General features: G+C 39.8%; 1 long non-coding RNA gene across 1 annotated transcript in view; it reads left to right on the top strand.

The window, feature by feature from the left end:
* LOC127555667 (uncharacterized) overlaps positions 1-18,206 on the top strand; it is a 56,253-nt gene extending 38,047 nt beyond the window's left edge. The window contains exon 4 of the long non-coding RNA XR_007952256.1: positions 17,720-18,206. This is a non-coding gene — a long non-coding RNA (uncharacterized LOC127555667). The remainder of the gene's footprint in view (positions 1-17,719) is intronic.
* The last annotated feature ends 1,753 nt before the right edge of the window (positions 18,207-19,959 follow it).

Genomic DNA, 19,959 nt, shown 5'->3' with positions numbered 1-19,959 from the left:
AGTTACCTACCTACCTTCCCATATTGTCCTCTCTCTCTGATTCTGTCATCTCTCTCTTTTTTCCTTTTTTCTTTTTGAAGGTAATCAGAGTTAAGTGACTTGCCCAAAGTCACACAGCTAGTCAGTATCTGAGGGTGAATTTGAACTCAGATTCTTCCTTACTCCAAAGCTGATGTTCTAGCCAACCCTCATATTCCTCTTTTGGTGAAGATTGTGGCATATTTGTTTCTGACTGTTCTTTATAACTAACTTCCACATTACTAGAGTGGAGGAAAGGAAGGGAGAATAGAAATAGGATGTCAGACCCACTCTTCAGTGAGTTTTCCAGGGGGGCTTCAAGTGTGACTTGATGTTAAATTTTGCATCTAAGATTCCATATTAACCAGTTTCCTCAGAAAATAGATGACATCTCCCTTTGCTGTCTTGCAGAAGTCACGTATCCATGGAAATGAACACTGTATATAATGTCAGATTTTTTTTTAATGTATCAATCAGTTTTTCTCTTTTTCTTTAAAAATTTTTTGGTTATAAAGCATAATTCTCTGGGAAGGAGAGGGAAAGATATAGAATGAAATCTAGATATCACTAAGATAAATACAAAACAAATACACATGTATATCTTTAAAAAATCCTTGCTAGCTTAAAAATGGGGGGACTACTAATCTCTTGTAACCACAAAAACCCCTGTGAGCTCATGTTGTGGAAAGGCCAAACTAGATTGAGAATCAAGAGACCAAGGCTCCTGGACCAACTCTGCCATGAACTAGCTGTATCACTTTGGTCAAATCCTTTCTTTTCTTTCCTTTTTTTTTTTTAATAATGCTTTTTATTTTTCAAAATCCATGCAAAGAGGTTTCAACACTCATCCTTGTAAAACTTCTATTCCAATTTTTCTCCCTCCCTTCTTACCTCTCTCCTCCCCTAGACAGCTAGTAATTCAATATAAGTTAATTGTGCAATTCTTCTAAACATATTTCCACATTTACCATGCTGTACAAGAAAAATCAAAAGAAAAAAGTGAGAAAGAAAAAAACAAACAAGCAAACAACAGAAGTGAAAATACAATACTATATTGTGATCCACATTTATCCCCATAGTCTTCTCTGGGTACAGATGGCTCTTTCCATCACAAGGCTTTGGGATTGCCCTGAATTACCTCACTGTTGGAATAACCAATCCATCACAGTTGATCATCACATAATTTTGTTGTTGCTGTGTACATAATTTTGTTGTTGCTGTGTACAATACTCTCCGTCAAGTCCTTTCAGCTCAAGGGTCCTCATCTGTAATTTGTTAATAATACCTGCTCTTTCTCTTTTACAGTCATGGATATTGTGAAGATCAAATAAGCTAACACCTGTGAAAGTTCAGGGGTCAAGGATGCCCATTCTAGCAGAGAGCCTTCTGTCCCTTTTAGATAAATATCTTAATAGTTTCAGCATAACCCTGACATGGTTTTAGATAACCTGCTAAGTTGAAATCTAGATAGGTCTCACCAGATACATTTCAAGGAAGGCAAAGTATCACAAGATCATGGAATCTAGAGTTCATTAAACTTAAAATTCATCAAGTTCAACCTCATTTTTTTGAAAAGGAATCTGAAGGCTAGAGAGAGAAAATGATTTGCTCACTGTCACATAGGAAGATGAAGAGCTGGAATTCTATGAAGCGGAAGCCTGGGTCCTTCATGAAGGGCACCAGAGCAACAAAGAGAAAGATCTTGGATAGGATAGCAGGACAACAGGCTGTTCTCACCTTAGGGATGTGAGAGTGGTGCAAGGTATGTGCCAAGGTGGGAGGGAGTATGAGGTGAAGGAAAGGTTTGGGGAGGGGAACACCGTGATTCTCTTAGATTCAGAGCTGAAAGGGACCTTAGAGATCACAGAGTCCTAAATCTAGAAGGAGAAGGGGCAGCTAAGTTATACAGTGGTTAGAGCACTAATCCTGGAGTCAGGAGTTCAAATCTGCTCTCAGGCACTTGCTAGCTGTGTGACTCTCAGCAAGTCACTTTATTCTGTTTGCCTCAGTTTCCCCATCTGTAAAATGAACTGGAGAAGGAAATGGCAAGCCACTCCAGTATCTCTGCCAAGAAAAATTACCATTAGTTGGGCACAATTGATTAACAACAACAACAAAAGGAAATCAGATGCTTTCTAATCCAACCTCCTTATTTATAGAGAAAACACTCTTAGAGAAGGAAGGGACTTGCCATTCTTATAGAAAATGGGGATAATAATCCTTGTGTTGCCAATCTCACAGGGTCTGTCCATGGCTTGTTTGTAGCTACTTGTTTTCAGGCTATCTCCCCCATGGTCTGTGAGCTGCTTAAGGGCAGGGACTGTCTTGCCTTTCTTTGTAACTTCAGTGTTGAAGAGGCAGCCAGATGGTGCAGTCCATAGACTACCAGCCCTGGAGTCAGGAGTACCTGAGTTCAAATCTAGCCTCAGACATTTAACACTTGATTATCTCTGTGACCCCAGGCAAGTCATGACCCTCACCAACCTTCCCTCCCCTTCCCTCAAAAAAATCAAAAAACGCAACTCTACTGCAGAAAGCACAGCTCCAATGGGCTGGCCATGTTGTTCAAATGTCAGACGTACACTTGCCAAAAAAGACTATTTTAGGGAGAACTTGTGCAGGACAAGCACTCACAAGGTGGTCAGAAAAAGCAACACAAGAACATTCTCAAGGTCTTTCTTAAAACTTTAGAATTGATTGTATGACGTGGGAGACACTGCCCCGACATGGGAGACACTGCCCCAGCATGGCATGCCCTCATCAGAGAAGGTGCTGTGCTCTATAAGAAAACAGAATTGAATTATCCCAGAAGAAACAGGTGATGCACAAAATTGGAGAATCCATCCCAAATGTTCATAGTCTTTGTGCCCAACCTGTGGCAGAGCATCCCAAACTTGTATCAATCTGATCAGCCGCAGTTGGACACATGGTAACTCAACTCTAACACAGTGATGTCATTTTGTGAACAAAGGACAACAACAAATCAGCTTAATACAGTGCTTGGCACATAGTAGGTGGTTTAATGCTCGTTGGCTATAAAAACCTTTGAGATGATAAATCTTTCAATACTTCCAAAGGCTCTATAATTTTATCCAAGAGGCTCCCCCTTCACTAAAATTCTGCCTTCTAAAGAGAGGATGCCCTTTTTGTGGATTTCCATCTATTCTAATGCTTTTTTCTCTGTTGATTATTGCTAATTTATCATACACACACACACACACACATCATAACCTGACCATATCATTCATCTTGTTCAATAGGTATATCTACCTATTGAAGATCCTACCTGGAAGATTTAGCCAATGTTTAGAAAATGTTCCTCTGGATCTTTTAAAATTCTACAAATATATCATTGCAACATGAGGGATGTCCAATCTTTTATTCTTCACTTTTGTTATATGAGAAGCCCCCTCCTCATTCTATTATACATTTCCTTAATTTTTTTACACCATTTCTCACATACAAATTGTCATTAGTAATTTGTTGCAGCCTACATATATCTGCCATGTTGGCTTCCATTATCCTTTGTGCCATCTGCAAGTTTTTTTCCCCTTGGGACAGAAAATACTATAAAAATGTCAGCTAATATTATTTTACTAAGTACTCACATTTATGATATGAATGAATGAAAAGTGAATTACAGATTTATCAGTGAAACTGACAATAATGGAGTTGGGGATATGTGTTAGATAGAAATGGAGGGCTTATTTAAAAAAAAACCAAAGACTATAATAGCACATAGTTAATATTCAATAAATAACTGTTGAATGAATGTATGATTTTACTATGGTTAAAGAACAAAATTTTACTTTCTAGGTTATCATGTCCCTAGAGGGAGGGGAAAAGAAATGGAAGGAGGGAAAAACAAAGCCTAAATAATTTTTTCAACTGAAAACCATCTGTCTCATAGCATAAATCTTTCTAACTCAAAAATGAGTTATATGAAATAGAAAAGGCACCAGTCTGGGAGTTTGGAAACCAAATTTTTAATCCTATTATTGCCATGAATAATTATATGATTTTGGGAGTAAATCATGTTCTCTATCTAGCTCTCAGTTTCCCCTTTAGATAAATGAGAGGACTAGATTATTGTTGAGTCATTTTTTAATTGTGTCCAATTCTTTATGATCTCATTTTTGAGGTTTTCTTGGCAAAGACACTGGAATGGTTTGCTATTTCCTTCTCCAGGTCATTTCACAGATGGGGAAATAGAGGCAAACCAAGGTTAGGTGACTTGACTACGCTCACACAGGTAGTAAGAATTTTTATTGGGCTATATAATCCCTAAGTGCCCTTCCATCTTGAATATGCTATGATATCTCAGGAGGGTTTAGAGGTTTAGGAGAGTGTTTTTTTTTTTTTAAACATCCTTGAAGATTAAATATTCCTTTAAACACTTGGTTTACTTGGCCCCAAATTCTATCACTTCAGCTCCACTTTTGCTCGACACAAAAATAGCACAAATTCACTGAGTATCAGGATAGATGCTCTCTTGCTCACCATCTCCATCACAAGCCAAAGCACCTGGGCCACAGGCCATATCAATGAATTATCAAGTCATCTGTGATACCAGAGGACTCAGTCTCCAAGTTGGATGGACTACCTATTGTCTATCACCTATTCTATGTGATCTCAAGAGTGTCTCCTCTTTTTTTAATTTTTTATTTTTTTCAAAACATATGCATGGATAATTTTTTAACATTGACCTTTGCAAAACCTTATGTCTCAAATTTTCTCCCTTTCCTCCACCCTCCCAAATGGCACACCCCAATATATATTAAACATGTTAAAATATGTTAAATCCAATATATGCATATATATGTATACAATTATCTTGCAGCACAAGAAAAATCAGATCAAAAAGTTTTTTACAAAAGAGAAAGAAAACAAAATGCAAGCAAACAACAATAAAAAGAATAGAAATGGTATGTTGTGGTCCACACAGTTTCCACAGTTCTCTCTCTGGGTGTAGATGGCTTTCTTCATCACAAGATCATTGAAATTGGTCTGAATCATCTCATTATTGACAAGAGCCATATCCATCAGAATTGATCATAGTATAATCTTGCTGTTGCTGTGTACAATGATCTCCTGGTTCTGCTCATTTCACTTAGCATCAGTTCATGTAAGTCTCTCCAGGCCTCTCCTGCTGATTGTTTCTTATAGAACAATAATATTCCATAACTTTCATATACCATAATTTATTCAGCCATTCTCCATCTGATGAGCATCCACTCAGTTTCCACTTTCTTGCCAAGAGTGCCTCCTCTTTACATTGAGCTATTTCCTATATGTCTACAATCCTGGACCTCCTTTGGAGCTCTGGGGAAAAAGCCCCAAGGAAAATAAAAAGTGGACTTCCCAAGATCTTAGACTGCAAGCTCTACTGTCTCAGGCAGGAGATTTTAGCTGATCACAGGCTTGATTCCTGAAGCTGAACATTAAGAAATACAAGAAACCCATAAGGAAGGAAGTTGCTGTTAGCTAAATGTCTGATATCCTGGGCTGGTCTTCCAGACTATGCCATTTTCCTCTCCTCAGAGTCTTTATCCTAACACACCAACCATAAATGTGCCATTTGAACTTAATTTTTTTCAAGTTCCAACTTAAATCCTACCTTCTAAGGGAAAGGTAGCCTTCACTAAAATTCTGCTTTCTAAGGGAAGGATGTCCTTCCTGTGGATTTCCATTGATTCTAATGTTTTTTTTTTCTCTGTTGATTAGTGCTAGTTTATCTCTCTCACACACGTGCTATAAACTCCTTGAGGGCAGGGATAGGCTTTTGCCTTTTTTTGTATTCCCATCACATAGAATACGGCCTAACAGATAGGAGGTGCCTAATAAATGCTTTATTGTGGGTGCTTAATAAATGTTTATTGACTGCCTGATTTATGGTATCAGTTCTCCCAGAAAAATGCATGCTATATCCCAAGTATCTGGACCCTATAGACTTTTCTAAGAGAACAGTACAGCACGTAAGAGATGGTAAACAACTCATTAGAGTGGAGTCAGAGGACCTTAGTTGCCCCATATTTAAATCATGAATCCATTTTGATCTTATCTTGGCATAGCATGTGAGATGTTGGCCTATGCCTAGTTTCTGCCATATTATTTTCCAATTTTTTCCAACAGTTTTTGACAAAATGATGAGTTCTTATTCCAGAAACTAAAGTCAGTGGGTTTATCAAACACTAGATCACTATAGTCATTGACTACTGTGACTAGTGTACCTAACCTGTTCACTGATTCACTACTTTATTTCTTAGCCAGTAGGAAATGGTTTTGATGATTGCCACTTTATAATATAGTTTTAGGTTTGGTATGACTAGGCCACCATCCTTTGCATTTTCTTTCTCATTATTTCCCTTGAAATTCTTGACCGTTTGTCTTTCCAGATCAATTTTTTTCTAGGTCTGTAAAATAATTTTTTAGTGGTTTGATTGGTATGGCACTGAATAAATAGGTTAATTTATTCAGAATTGTCATTTTTATTATATTAGCTCGGCCAGCCTATGAGCAATTGATATTCTTTCAGTTGGTTAGATTTATTGTTGTCTTGGCAGGTAGACTTCCAAATACTGTATATTATTTACAGTTATTTTTAAATGGGACTTTTCTTTCTCTTGCTGCTGGTCTTCGTTAGTAATAAATAGAAAATCAAGTGATTTGTGTGGGCTTATTTTATATTCTGCTACTTTGCTAAAGTTGCAAATTGTTTCAAGTTGTTTTTTATTTGAGTCCTTGGGATTCTCTAAATATGCTGTTATATCATCTGCAAAGAATGATAGTTTTATTTCTTCATTGTCTAGTTTAATCCCTTCAATTTCTTTTTCTTTCTTATTGCTAAAGCTAACATTTCTAGTACAATATTAATAATAGTGGTGATAATGGGCATCCTTTGTTTCACCCCTGAGCTTATTGGGAATGCTTCTAGCTTCTCTCCATAATGCTTACTGATAATTTAAGATAAATGATACTTCTCATTTTAAGGGAAGCTCCATTTATTCTTATGCTCTCTAATATTTTTAATAGGAACAAGTGTTGTATTTTTTCCAAAGCTTTTTCTGCATCTATTGAGATAATTATATATTTCTGTTGGTTTTGCTATTGATATGATCAATTATGCTGATACTTTTCCCAATATCAAAGCAGTCCTGCATCCCTGGTATAAATCTTACTTGCTCATGGTGTATTACCCTGGTAATAAATTGCTAATATTTTATTTAAAATTTTTGCATCAATAGTCATTGGGGAGATTGGTCTATAATTTTCTTTCTCTAGTTTGGCTCTTCCTAGTTTAGGTATCAGCATCCTATTGTGTTATAAAAAGAACTTGGCAGAACTCCTTCTTTATCCATTTTCCCAAATAGTTTATATAGCACTGAAATTAATTGCTTTTAAAATGTTTATAAGAATTCACTTGTAAATCCATCTGGCCCTGGAGATTTTTTCTTAGTTCATTGATGGCTTGTTCATCAATTATATTCTAAAATGGGATCATTTAAGCATTTTATTTTCTCTTCCATTAATCTGAGCAATTTACATTTTTGTAAATATTTATCCATTTCAATTAGATTGTAAAATTTGTTGTCATACACCAGTGTGCTTTTACAGAACCTTGCATACTTTTTACAGCTGTTTGGCTTTCTCCCTATTGTTACCCTAATCAAGGAGCCAGGGAAGTTGATTTATATTATGAATGTGAAAGTGGCATTGCTGCTAACATTCGTAAAATACATTTGCCTTTCTCCCACTTTGTACCTAAATCTGTGATTCTATGGCATTGTGCTTGAACTTATAACACCGAGGTATTTCTGACTGCCCAAGGTTTTGGTGTGTGCTAAGCTTAAACCTCAGACATTTTATAGCAAAATCTAACACACAAGACTTTCTACAGGTAGACACACAATTCATGGGAGAAAAAATGAATGCACTGCAAAATTATCCAGGTATCCAGGGATTCCTCAGATCCACATGACTCAGTCCCAGAGTCTGAGCACAATCTCATTTAACTTTATTGCCCTTTTCCCTACCCACATATTCTATAAGTATAAAGGTTATATTGCAGAATTACAGATCAGAGCTGGAAGAGACCTTTGAAATCATCCAATTTAATGCCTTCTTTTAAAAAATTAGGAAATTAGAGGGTACAGAGGTTAAGTAGACAGCGCAAGCTCAAATAATAATTGACAGTGCCAGAATTCAAAACCAGGTTCTTTAGCTTCAAATCCTATCACCTTTACACTGTACCATATGGTCTCCCTGTGTGAACTTAAGTCAGTTTAGCTACAGCAGAGACCTATAGCAGAATGTAGTCTCAGAAGGTCTAAGAGGTTGGATACAGCCTTACAGGGCATTGGTAGCAACTGCTGATTTCCTGTCACCCTTTATCAATTGCCCTACCTCCCTGATGATGGTAATCAGAGGAATAGTGATAACATTTATATTGCACCTATTATGTGCCAGAAACTGTGCTAAGTGCTTTATAATTATTATCTTAATCTATTTTAAATTGCTTGCCTTCCCAAGGAAAGGGAGAGAGGAAGGGAGGAAGAGAATTTGGAACTCAAAATTTTGAAAAAAAAGAATGTTAAACATTTTTGTTTATATGTAATTGAGAAAAATAAAATGTAATTTAAATGAAAAATGATTACCTCATTTGATCCTTATAGCAACCCTGGGAAGTGGTTGCTATTATTATTCCCATTTTATAGATATAGGGAAACTGAGGCATTATATATGTCTCTCTCTCTCTGTATATATATATATATATATATTATATATATATATATAACTGCCATTATGTTTGCATTACATGATATAGTAGACAGAAGAGTAGACTGAGTCAAGAGATCTGTATTCAAGAGATTTGTATTCTTGTCTTTGAGACAATTTCTTTCATTTGTAAAACCACTTCAATGACTGTAGAAATCTCTGAATTATAAAAATCTACTAATTGGAAAGGACCTCAGAAGCTATCTAATCCACCATAAACAATCTCCTTCAACACTGTAATCATACAGCTTTTGCTTGAAGGCTTCCAGTGACAAAAAACTATCATGCATTTTACTTTTGGACAACCCTAATTATTAGGGTTCCTAATAAATAATGTAATTCCTAATAAGAAAATGCTTTCTGTTTTTAAATATAAATTGTCTTCAATGCAATTTCTACCTATTGTTGCTCCTTCTGCCTTCTAAAGTCAAATGGAACAAATCTTTTTTTTTTAATTTTATTTTATTTAATAATAACTTTGTATTGACAGAATCCATGCCAGGATAATTTTTACACGACATTATCCCTTGCAATCACTTATGTTTCGTTTTTTTTTCAAATGGAACAAATCTAATAGTTCCCCTACAACAGACCTTCAGAATCCTGAAGTCTCTCTTATTTTCATTAGGTCTTCTCTTCTCTGGGTTAAATATCCCCAATTCTGAGTCCCTCATCATAATACTTATCTTCAAGGCCCTTCACCATTTTGGCTGTCCTTCTCTAATTATTGTCAAGCTGATTAATATCCTTCTTAACAATGTGTTGCCCAAAATATAATATTTTAGACATGGTCTGAACAGGAGAGAATAACAGTAGAATCTATCACTGCTTACTTATATTGATATTCCCAGCCTTTAGCACAATGATTGGCACCCAGTAAGTTCATAATTAACTTACTGATTGACTGACCCTTGAATCTCCTGTTCCCCAGTCCTCCATCCACTCAAGGTAGGCCAAAGTCCAATCCTGGATTACTTCCACCATCTAACTTCTCTTCTATTCACCTGCTGTTGAAGAAAATCATCCACTGACTGGATCCACCACAAATCTATACCGTCTGATCTCAATTGCACCTTCAATGCAACAAAGTGATTGTTTTTCTCCACCTTAATGGATTTTCTATCCTATTTTCTACAGTTGCTGTCCAATAACTTCTGTTCCCTCCTCAAGTCTCCAAAGCATAGCTCCTCCCACTCTTATAGCTAAGGATATTGCTTATTCCTTGGCCAAGAAAAAAGAGGTTATTTTTCTTTAGCTTCCTTTGCCCTCCTTCTTTCTGTTCAACTCACAACACTTTGACACCACCTTCCACCCTCCCCCATCTCTAACTCCTACTTCTGGTGAAAAGGTGGTCCTTCTCACCACCAAGGCCAACCCTTCTATTTGTACTTAGTCCCATCCTTTCCCCTCTTCTCCAGTATTTTGCTACCATAATTCTCCTCTTTCCCTCCCTTATCTTCAATGCCTTCCTACTTACTGGTTCTACTTGCTACTTATAAATGTGTTCAAGTCATCCTCCTGTTTAAAAAAACTTTTAAAAATCCTAACATCCTTTCAAATTGGTATTCCATATTTTCTCCCTTTTCATCCTAGAAAAAGCTGTCTATCTCTCACTTTGTCCACACCTTTTTCTTCTTTCTTCTTGACCCTTTGTAATCTGGTTTTGAGGATTGCCATTCAACTGAAGCTGCTTCAAAATCACCATTGTTATCAACGCCAACGCTGATGATTTGCTTTAGTTTTCAGCCTTCTTATGGCTCTATTGGTCTTTAATTTTTCTGGATTTTTCATGATATTCCTCTCTCCTATCCATCTGATGTCTGTCTGTCTCTGTCTCTCTCTTACTCTGCTCTCCATAAGCTCACATAGATTTTTTTTACGGTCTACCTTTTTAAAATTGTAGTAATTTTATTTGTTTTTAATACACATTGCTTTATGAATCATATTAGGAGAGAAAAATCAGAGCAAAAAGGAAAAATCATGAGAGAAAAAAAAACAGAAAAAAAGGAGTGAACATAGCATGTGTTGATTTATACTCAGTCTCCTTAGTTTTTCTTCTGGATGCAGATGGCATTTTTCTGTCCACAGTCTATTGGGATTACTCTGGATCACTGAACTACTCAGAAGAATCAAGCTTTTCCTAGCTGATTACATATTTTTGCTGTTATTGTGTACAATGTATTCCTGGTTCTGCCTGTTTCAGTCAGCATCAGTTCATGTAAATCTCTCCAGACCTTTCTACAATCAGCTGGTTCATCATTTTTAAAAGAACAATAATATTCCATTACCTTCATTTACTACAACTTGTTCAGCTGTTCCCCAATGCATGGGCATCTACTCCTTTTCCAATTTTTTGGTACCACCAAAAGAGGTCATGTGGATTTAACGATCACCTCTATGATTATGGCTCTCAGATCTATAATTCCAACTCTAGTTTCTCACTCCAGTTCTAATAATTTATAATAACTGCCTATTGGACATTTCAAAGTGGACCGAATTCATGTTCAAAACTGAACTCATTATTCCTTTCACCCCAACCACTCTACTTCTCTTCCAATATTCAGTCTTAATTGTCCAGGAAACCACAGCCCTTTTATTCTTCCCAAATTCATGGCCTTGATATCATCCTTAATCTCACTCTTCTCAGAGAGTAATGGGAAGAATTTCCAAAGAGGCTGGTTCAGGCTGGTTGTCTGGAAACACTTCCTAACAAAGCTACATGGAAAAATGGAATGGGCAGTCATAGGAGATCGTGGGGCCTCCCCGCCCCATTGGTAGTCTTTGAGGAAAGGCTGGATGACCACTTTTTTAGTAGTCTATTTGTCTTGACCTCCCTTTTCTTATTTAAAACTGAAGTTTTTAACAGCTCTAAGATTCTGTGATATTTGTAATCAAAGGGTCAGAATTTGAACAAATATCTTGGGATTCCCAGCCTCATGCACCATGCTTTGGAATCTGATTAATCTGATCAAATGGGGAGATTTGAGATCTGCAGTCCCCTTTAAAGGTTCAGCCAAGGGTTTAATCTACAACAGTAGTCAAGCGAACATATTTATTTCATATGGGGCCTCACAATGTGGTATCCTGGAAAGAGCAATGGATTTAGAATCTGAAGACCTGGATTCAAATTACAAATTCCATTTTTACTATTTTATTGTCTGTGTCAATTAATCTCTCTAGATCTCAGTTTTCTTAGCTATAAAGTGAATCATAGATTTAGAGAGGAATTTTAGAAATCATTTAATTTCCATCACACACACCCCCACCCCTTTCACAGATGAGGATGAGATGAGTCCCAACATCCCTTTCAGTTTCCCTCCACCACCACCAGGAAATTGGGGTTAAATGACTTGCTCAGGGTCACACAGCTAGGCCTGGTTAAGTGTCTGAGGTCAGATTTGAACTCAGGTCCTCCTGACTTCAGGGCTGGTTCCCTATCCACTGGCTCACCTAGCCTCCCCTTTCCCTCTCAGTTTTAAATCCTCCAACCTCACTGATTGTTTTCCCCAGCCCTAGCCTCTCCATTTCTGACAGGCAGAATGTATTTTTCTCCTCTAACAAACATTTAATCTCTTCGAGGATAATCAAATCATCTATCCCCCTGACAATGTTTCTATATTTAATTGTTTGATCCTGGGTAGCTATGCTGGGCTCTGTTAACCACTAGACAGCTATTTCTGGATCACAGCCCCACAGTCAGCCTATATCCCTTCAACTTCTCTTATTAGAGCTGCAAATTTTCATCTGCTAAATCTGAATGCTAAAGTAAAGCTCCATGTTGGCTGTGAGGCAGCTGAAAGAGCATTGGAGAGGGAGAGCTGGGAGCCCAAAGTCTGATATCAGCCCTTTTACTCAGTCCTTCTGTGACTTAGGGCAAGATACTTCCTCTGAGCCTTATTTTTTCCTCTATAAAAAAAATGAAGATGTGGGATGAGAAAGTATCTAATAATTCTACTTTCTCTGTGCCCAAATTCTGCCCTGCAAAAGTTCCATCCCTTTTGACATTCTCAGTTCTCTCCTAAAACCTCCCTACGGTCCCCATCACAGCCCATTTTCGGTTCTGCCTTTCCAGGCTCTAGTATTTTATGTCGCGACGTTCTTGGGGGCTCTAATGTTTTATGTGTCAGCCTTCTTCTCTTCGGTATCTTTCTGGCTCTCGCCTTAATACTAGCCTACTGTTTGCTTATGTAACAGCCAAAGCGGAGAACTCAACTTGCCAAAATAGCCCTGGCCCCATTTCTCATTTTACCAAAGGCGACGAAATGGAGACGCTGGCTCGACCTTTCCGAGGCTCTGATGAGAAAGAGGACCCAGGCCCGCCAACCCCCCTTTGATTGAGAGACATAATGCACAGGAGGGAAGGAAGCATAAAGGCTGCTTCAGCTCGGGGAAGGAGGAGGGGGCTCGGGGAGGGGGGGACAGTGAGAGGCGGGGAGCGTGTCAAGCAGGGTCTCCAGCGCTATCAGCGGAGGAGCCTTTCTCGGAGGAGACAATAAAGCCTGCCCTTTATGGAAGGAAGGTTGGCTCCAGAGCCTGAAAGCCGAGCGTCTGAAGGCTAGACAAAGCTGGTCAGCTCCCCGGCGCAGCCCCTGCCTCTGTCTGCTCCGAGAAAGGGGGCAGAGCTTGGGGGCCACGCTGGTCTCTGGGGGCTGCATCTCAGGCACCCGCTGGACCACTCGAAGGGAGCCGGGAACGGATTGTCTAGTTTTCCAGAAAAGCAAGGAGCGCTTCCTTCCAGGAGGAGTCCGAGCTTGGCGGGTGGACTCCGGAAAGAGTGGGCAGGGGAGAGGGTCCCCACTAGCAACCATTGCTACCTTAAGGACCAAGAAAGGGAGAGAAAGCTTCTGCTTCTTCCCTCTCTGCACCCCCACCCCTCTGCAGCTGCTGCCTGTCTGTCTCCATGGTAACTGGGGCAAAGGCCTGATCTACCCAGCTTGGAGACGGGTGTTGCAGTCGAAAGGGCGTCGGGATTTGGAATCGGAGAACCTGGGTTCAAATCCCAGCCCTGCTCTTTCTGCTCTGTGTGCCCCAGGGCAAGCCGTTTCAGATCACTGGGTCTCCGTTTGTAAAATAAAAGGCTGGGGACTAGACGGTCCCTCCAGCCCCGAGGGCTGCAATCCCACCTACCCAAAGTAAGGGAATAGACTGGTCCTGCTGGGGATGGGGGAGGAGGGAACACGCAGGAGTATTAGGGGAGAGGCGCTGAACATGGGGAAAAATGGACCTCTATCTTCTAGGAAGAAGAAAATCAAGGCATCTTCCCCACCCCCCACCCCCAACCCCGTATATGCTCTATAATCACTGGCCAATTCACGTTCTCTGTACACTCTCCAGCTGCTGTTCGGGGTCCTAGCGGGATTTCCCAGAGCAGATGGCAAAGGGCAGATCCTTTGTGGAGCCCTTCCCCTTCCAAACTCCAGCCCCCTTACACTCTCGGTGGCCTTCTCAACTCTGCGCTTTGCCAGTTTGAAGACCTTGCTAAGAGCCCTGCTCTGGTTCAGTAGGCCGGGGGCTAGGAGGGATTGGGGGGAGGTGGAAGGCGGCGCAGGAGCTTCAATATCCCCTTTCCCCTTTCTCTCCTCCATCCCATCCGGTAATAAAAGACACTCAAGAGTTAGAGGAATTTGAAGGGAAGAGAGGAGTTTCCTCTCATTTAGTTACTTTCAGAAAATGCTAATTGAATAAGATCTCTGGAGATGAGGGGCCACGGGGAATTCTTGAAAATTGGGGAGAATTATGAGCTTACTTACCTAAGTAGTTTCACAATTACTTGCATATGCATTATAATGGAATAGAATTTAAGCTCTTTGAAGGAAGAGACTGTTTTGTCTGTATCCCCAGTACCTAGCACAGTGCTTGGAAAATTATAGGCATTTAACAAATGCCCCACTAGACTGTAAGCTACTTAAGGTCAAGAACTAGTACTTAGTTATTGACTTTGTATCTCTGCCCCATTCCCTCCCCCTCAACAGATGTCTTTTGAATGGGAAGCCTAGGTGATCACTAAAATTGCTAAAAATCAAAACTAGGCTTGGTGAACATTCAGTGTTCCAGAAGGCTTATCCTATGGAGAAGTCAGAGTTTTCTTGCCAGGGGAATGAGTCCAAGGGGAATCTAGTTTGCTTTCGGTAATTGGGACCAGTGGAAGCCAAAACCGTGGGTCCAGTTTCTGTTGCTCTCACTCAGCCAGTCTGATGCACTCTGGGGAGCAGCAGGATGCTTCATTGAGCCATGTCTCCACTGTTGGAAGAAAACAACTAACTGACTTCAAAGCTCCCATCCTCCTCAGGGAGGGACACGGTGCCATCTTCATGCATTTCAGGCCAGAGAAGCCAGTGGGACCCAATGGAAATCTTTATATTCCTGGCTCTCTGTGGCACTGGGAGTAATAGCATCTACTTCACCAGGCTGCCGTAAGGATCAAATAAGGTACTATTCATAAAGCATTTATCACAACGTCTGGCTCACAGTAGGTACTCCATAGCACGGGCTACATAAATGCTTAGTCTCTTCCTCTCACTTCCCCACCTCCTACAGGACTCAATTTCCCCTTTCTCTCCTTGTACAAAAAGCACAATACCTCTTTCTCTCTATTTTATTATATTTTTCTTTTGATGAGGTCTAAAGCAACAGAATTCTCAGCACAAGAGCCCTAAATTGTAGAAAGTCAGGCTTAGAAGGGGCTTTAGAATCCAACTCCCATTTTACACACAGAAAGGGAAGTGATTTGCTCAGGGTGACACCAGAAAAGGAAAACTCCTTAATGATGATAATAATAATGAGGCATTTGAGGGATGGCTCAGTCTGGAGACAGCCCTGAGAAGAGCCCCCCCCCCTCCTAATCTGGGCTCTGCCCCTGCCTGTCTTCCCTCTGGGGCTCATTTAGTTGCTTGTGAAATGATGATAATAAGTGTGACCCTTCCCTGGGAGGGAGATGGGGAGAAGTCTGGGCTGGGAAGTGGGAAAGGAGGAATGATAACAAAGCAAGAGCCTTGGAGCAAATCCACAGACCAGCAGCTCAGGCGCTGGGGTCATCTCCATCCATTCATTCACCCTCAGCGGACCACTTCTTGGGGAGCTACATTGAATTCTTTATCTTACTGATTTTCAGCCTCCCAGAAAGAAAGTCAGAGCAGATGCAAGGCCAGAAGGAGCTTTCAACACAGGCATTTGTGGAGATGGAAATCGGTCTTACTAGATCTGCTTCTCCCTCCCATACACATCCCCCTCCTTTCTGCAACGAGATACAGAGGGAAAGGGAGGAACTACAGGGAGAGACAAAAAATGCCAAGGGCTTGCTGGTGAATTCTTGGGGGTTGGGGAGGATAGACAGGGAATATGTGGGGAAGGACCAACGGGAGCTTCTCCCTGGGACCTTCAGTGCCCGGCCATTCCCTTAGGATCAGACCCAGACTATTGCTCCTTCCAGAAAACGGGGCGTGGGTTGGGAGCCTGTGGAGTCTGTTAAAGATAAAACCAGCACTTGGAGGGAGAAAAATGTATTCTCCCAGTTATGATTTAAACATGGCCGTGAATGGAATAGCAATGGGCTTTTTATTTTAAGAATCGAGGGGAGAGATGAAAATAGAACAGGCGTGTTAAAGCAATGCAGGTATTTGAAATCAAGGCACCATGTTTCAAACAGCATTACTATAAAAAAGAAATATAAAGTATCTTTTAAATTTTTAAAAAATCTTTATTTTTCAGAGAGCTTATTTCACTGTGATTTTAATTTTAATAAAATTATTTTAGAATCTAGGGGCTGGAAGGCACCTTAGAACAAAGAGTTGCCAGAACTGAGAAGGATCTTAGAACAAAGAATGCATGAATTAGAAGAGATTTTAGAATATAGAATTTTAGAGTTGGAAGGGATCTTAGAAGCCTTCCAGTCTAGTAATAACAACTGATATTTATTTGATTTTTTTAAAAGTATTTTACAAAGTCCTTTCTTCCCACTTTTTTCATTTTACAGATAAGGAAACTGAGGCCAAAAGAGGAAAAGGGATAACACAAGTAGTATGATATCACCAGTGAAGTGGTTCACTGTGATGGACTGAGACTAAGGGAACCACCTAGCTTCAGGGAAGCTGTACCCTCCTTGGGGGTAGAGTCAACAATACAGTAATCATAGTCATTTCACACTTAGATTTTGATAAATGATTATAGAGGGCATTCTCTTCCTGTGTCCTGTGTCTCCTGAACATCCTTAACTTTAGTCCCCTCCCATTCTGTCCCCTCACTGACTTCCTGAGGCAGCTTTGCCTTCCACACTTGGATAGCCTGGCATCCTTCAAGGCTGAGCTGCAGAAGCACCCCCTAGCTAAAGGGTCATTCCTGAGGCCCCCTTCTCTGCCCAAATACTGGGACCCTTCTTCCCCCAGATCATTTGGTTATATTTTATATTTCCTTATTTACATACACTATGTTCCCATTCTCCACCAGCTAGTAGAATGTAAACCCTTGTTCTCAGACCCCTCAGTGCCTATCCAGTGGAGTGTTTGGCACATGGTAGGCATTTAAATACTTTTTGTTCAATTGATCAGTTAACAAATATAGGTGCTGATTACAAGTACTCAGGAAGCAGCCCCCTTCTATCAGCAGAGACCACAAGCTGAGGCAGCTGGTGGTGGTACTTTGGAGTGAGAAGGGCCTGAGTTCTAATCCAGAGTTGGACACTTACTAGCTGGGTGATTTATTATCAAGTTTTAAATGGCAAGTCACTCTGCCTCAGTTTCTTCATCTGTAAAAGGGATTGTTGTGAGAACCCAATGAAATAACCATTGTAAAGAGTTTAGCAGAGTATTTGGCGTATAGTAAATGTTAGATAAATGTCAGCTATTATTATTGCTATTAGCTATTATTAGTTATACACATATGTATCTACGAAATAAATACAAGTTGTTTTTTTTGTTTGTTTTTCAAAAAGGTCCAAAGCCGGTGCTTGAGCTGAGCTATGAAAAGAAAACTAAAGATTTCAAGAGTTAAAAGGGAGTTGGGAGTGCACACCAGGAACGGGAGCTGGCCAGTGCGAAATGTCCAAGGAGAGAGATGGGGAGCTGTGTGTGAAGGACATTTAAGGCTGTACTGTACTGGATTGTGGCTGGATTGTAGACAGTGTGTGCAAAAGGAGTAATACAGAATAAATCTGGAAAAGGAAATTAGAACCAAAAGGAAATCAGAGCCAAATTGTGTGAAGAACTATTATTAAATACCTAATACTGGTTATATATTTTAATTATATTAGCTCACATTTACATAGTGCTTTAAGATTTCAAATATTAATTTTCATCCTTACAACCACCTTGGGAGATAGGGGTTATTGTTATCCTATTTTACAGATGAGGAAATTAAGGCAAAACAATTAAAGTGACTTGCTCAGGGATATACAGCTAGTGTCAGAGAGTGGATTTTGACCTCAGAACACCAGGTGCAGCTATTCACTAGCTGCCGTAGTATGTTTGACCCTTATTGTTCCAATCATTCTTTTTTTTTTGCATTGAAATCATATAAAACATATTTCCATATTAGCCATGTTGCAAAAGGAAACTTACACAAAAACTTAACACAAAAATATTCATTCCACACTTAGATTTTGATAAATTATTCCCTTCCATTATCCTATATCTTCTGAACAAGAAAAACAAAGAAAATAAAAAACTCTGCTTCAATTTGCATTAGAGTTTGTCAGTTCTCCCTGGAGATGGAGAGCATCTTTCACCATGGATACTTTGGAATTGTCTTGCATCATAGTAGTGAAGTCTTTCATGGTTTAATCGTTCTCCCTAGCTCTGACTCTTAGCTCCCTACTCAACATACTTGATCTCCCTCTCAGCTCCACGTCTCCCTGCTCATGTCTCATTCCCTCCATCCTCAAGTTTCCACACAGCAGACTATCCAAGATTCAGCTCCCTACCCCCATCTTGTCTTTTAACAAGCAGGGTTCCTTCTCCCGCTTCTGAATACTGCTCCATATTCACCTCTTCTGAGATGACAGTCTCACACTGTGCTCACACTCCTTTCAGCATCCCCACCTGCTGCTGCCATTCACATGGGAATCATTTAATTTTCAAAGTAAATCCATGTCACTATATCCTACAGCTGCGACTTTATCCATTGACCTATGTGTGTTCCGCCTCCCCATCAATTCATCAAAAAGCATTTATTAAGTGCCTATTGTATTCTGGCTCTAGGATTACAAAAACCAAAAAGGAAATAGTCTCTTCTCTTAAGATTACCTTTTATTGGGGGACTACAAATAGCTTTATCTACAAATTCTTTATCTACAGATAATTCCTAACCCTGCCACTAACTCATTGGAACCTTCCCAATTTGGGTCTGTTTTCTCCTGTAAAATGGGATATTTGAACTGCAGGATCTAGGAGGTCCCTTCCAGTTCTGGTATTCTATGACATCTGCACTGCTTGGATTGACTTCAGCAGCATCAATGCCTTTCCAGGAAAAGTTCATCACCAAGAACTCATCACCATAGAGACAGCATCCATTTGGGTACTCACACTTCATCAGTGCCCTCAGAAGCTTCTGCCCTTCTGATAGAGGGCTGGAGGACACAGCAAAATCTCCTCCTTAAACTCCCATTTAAAGAGGGTTCTTTCTTCGACAAAGAGACCTAACTGAGTTTCAATTGATAAATGATGGACAGAAGCAGCTACACCCAAAGAAAGAACACTGGGAAACGAATGTGAACTATCTGCATTTTTGTTTTTCTTCCCGGGTTATTTTTATCTTCTGAATCCAGTTCTCCCTGTGCAACAAGAGAACTGTTCAGTTCTGCAAACATATATTGTATCTAGGATATATTGCAACATATCTAACATATATAGGACTGCTTGCCATCTAGGGGAGGGTGTGGAGGGAGGGAGGGGAAAAATCGGAACAGAGACGAGTGCAAGGGATAATGTTGTAAAAAAATTACCCTGGCATGGATTCTTCAATATAAAGTTATTATTAAATAAAATAAAATAAAATATTAAAAAAAAAATAAAGAGGGTTCAGCAGGCCAGCTAATTCTTCATCTCCCACCAGCTCTAATGCTTGGGGCCAGCTCTACCATCATCATGTCCTGGTGCTGGGTACCTTCTCCCACTTCATTCAGCTTCATTAGGTCTACTGTCTTCCCCTGTTAAGCTTCTTGAAAGCAGTATTTTG

This window comes from Antechinus flavipes, chromosome 3 (assembly GCF_016432865.1).
Source record: "Antechinus flavipes isolate AdamAnt ecotype Samford, QLD, Australia chromosome 3, AdamAnt_v2, whole genome shotgun sequence".
Taxonomy (NCBI): domain Eukaryota; kingdom Metazoa; phylum Chordata; class Mammalia; order Dasyuromorphia; family Dasyuridae; genus Antechinus; species Antechinus flavipes.
This window is presented reverse-complemented; position numbering and strand designations above follow the sequence as displayed.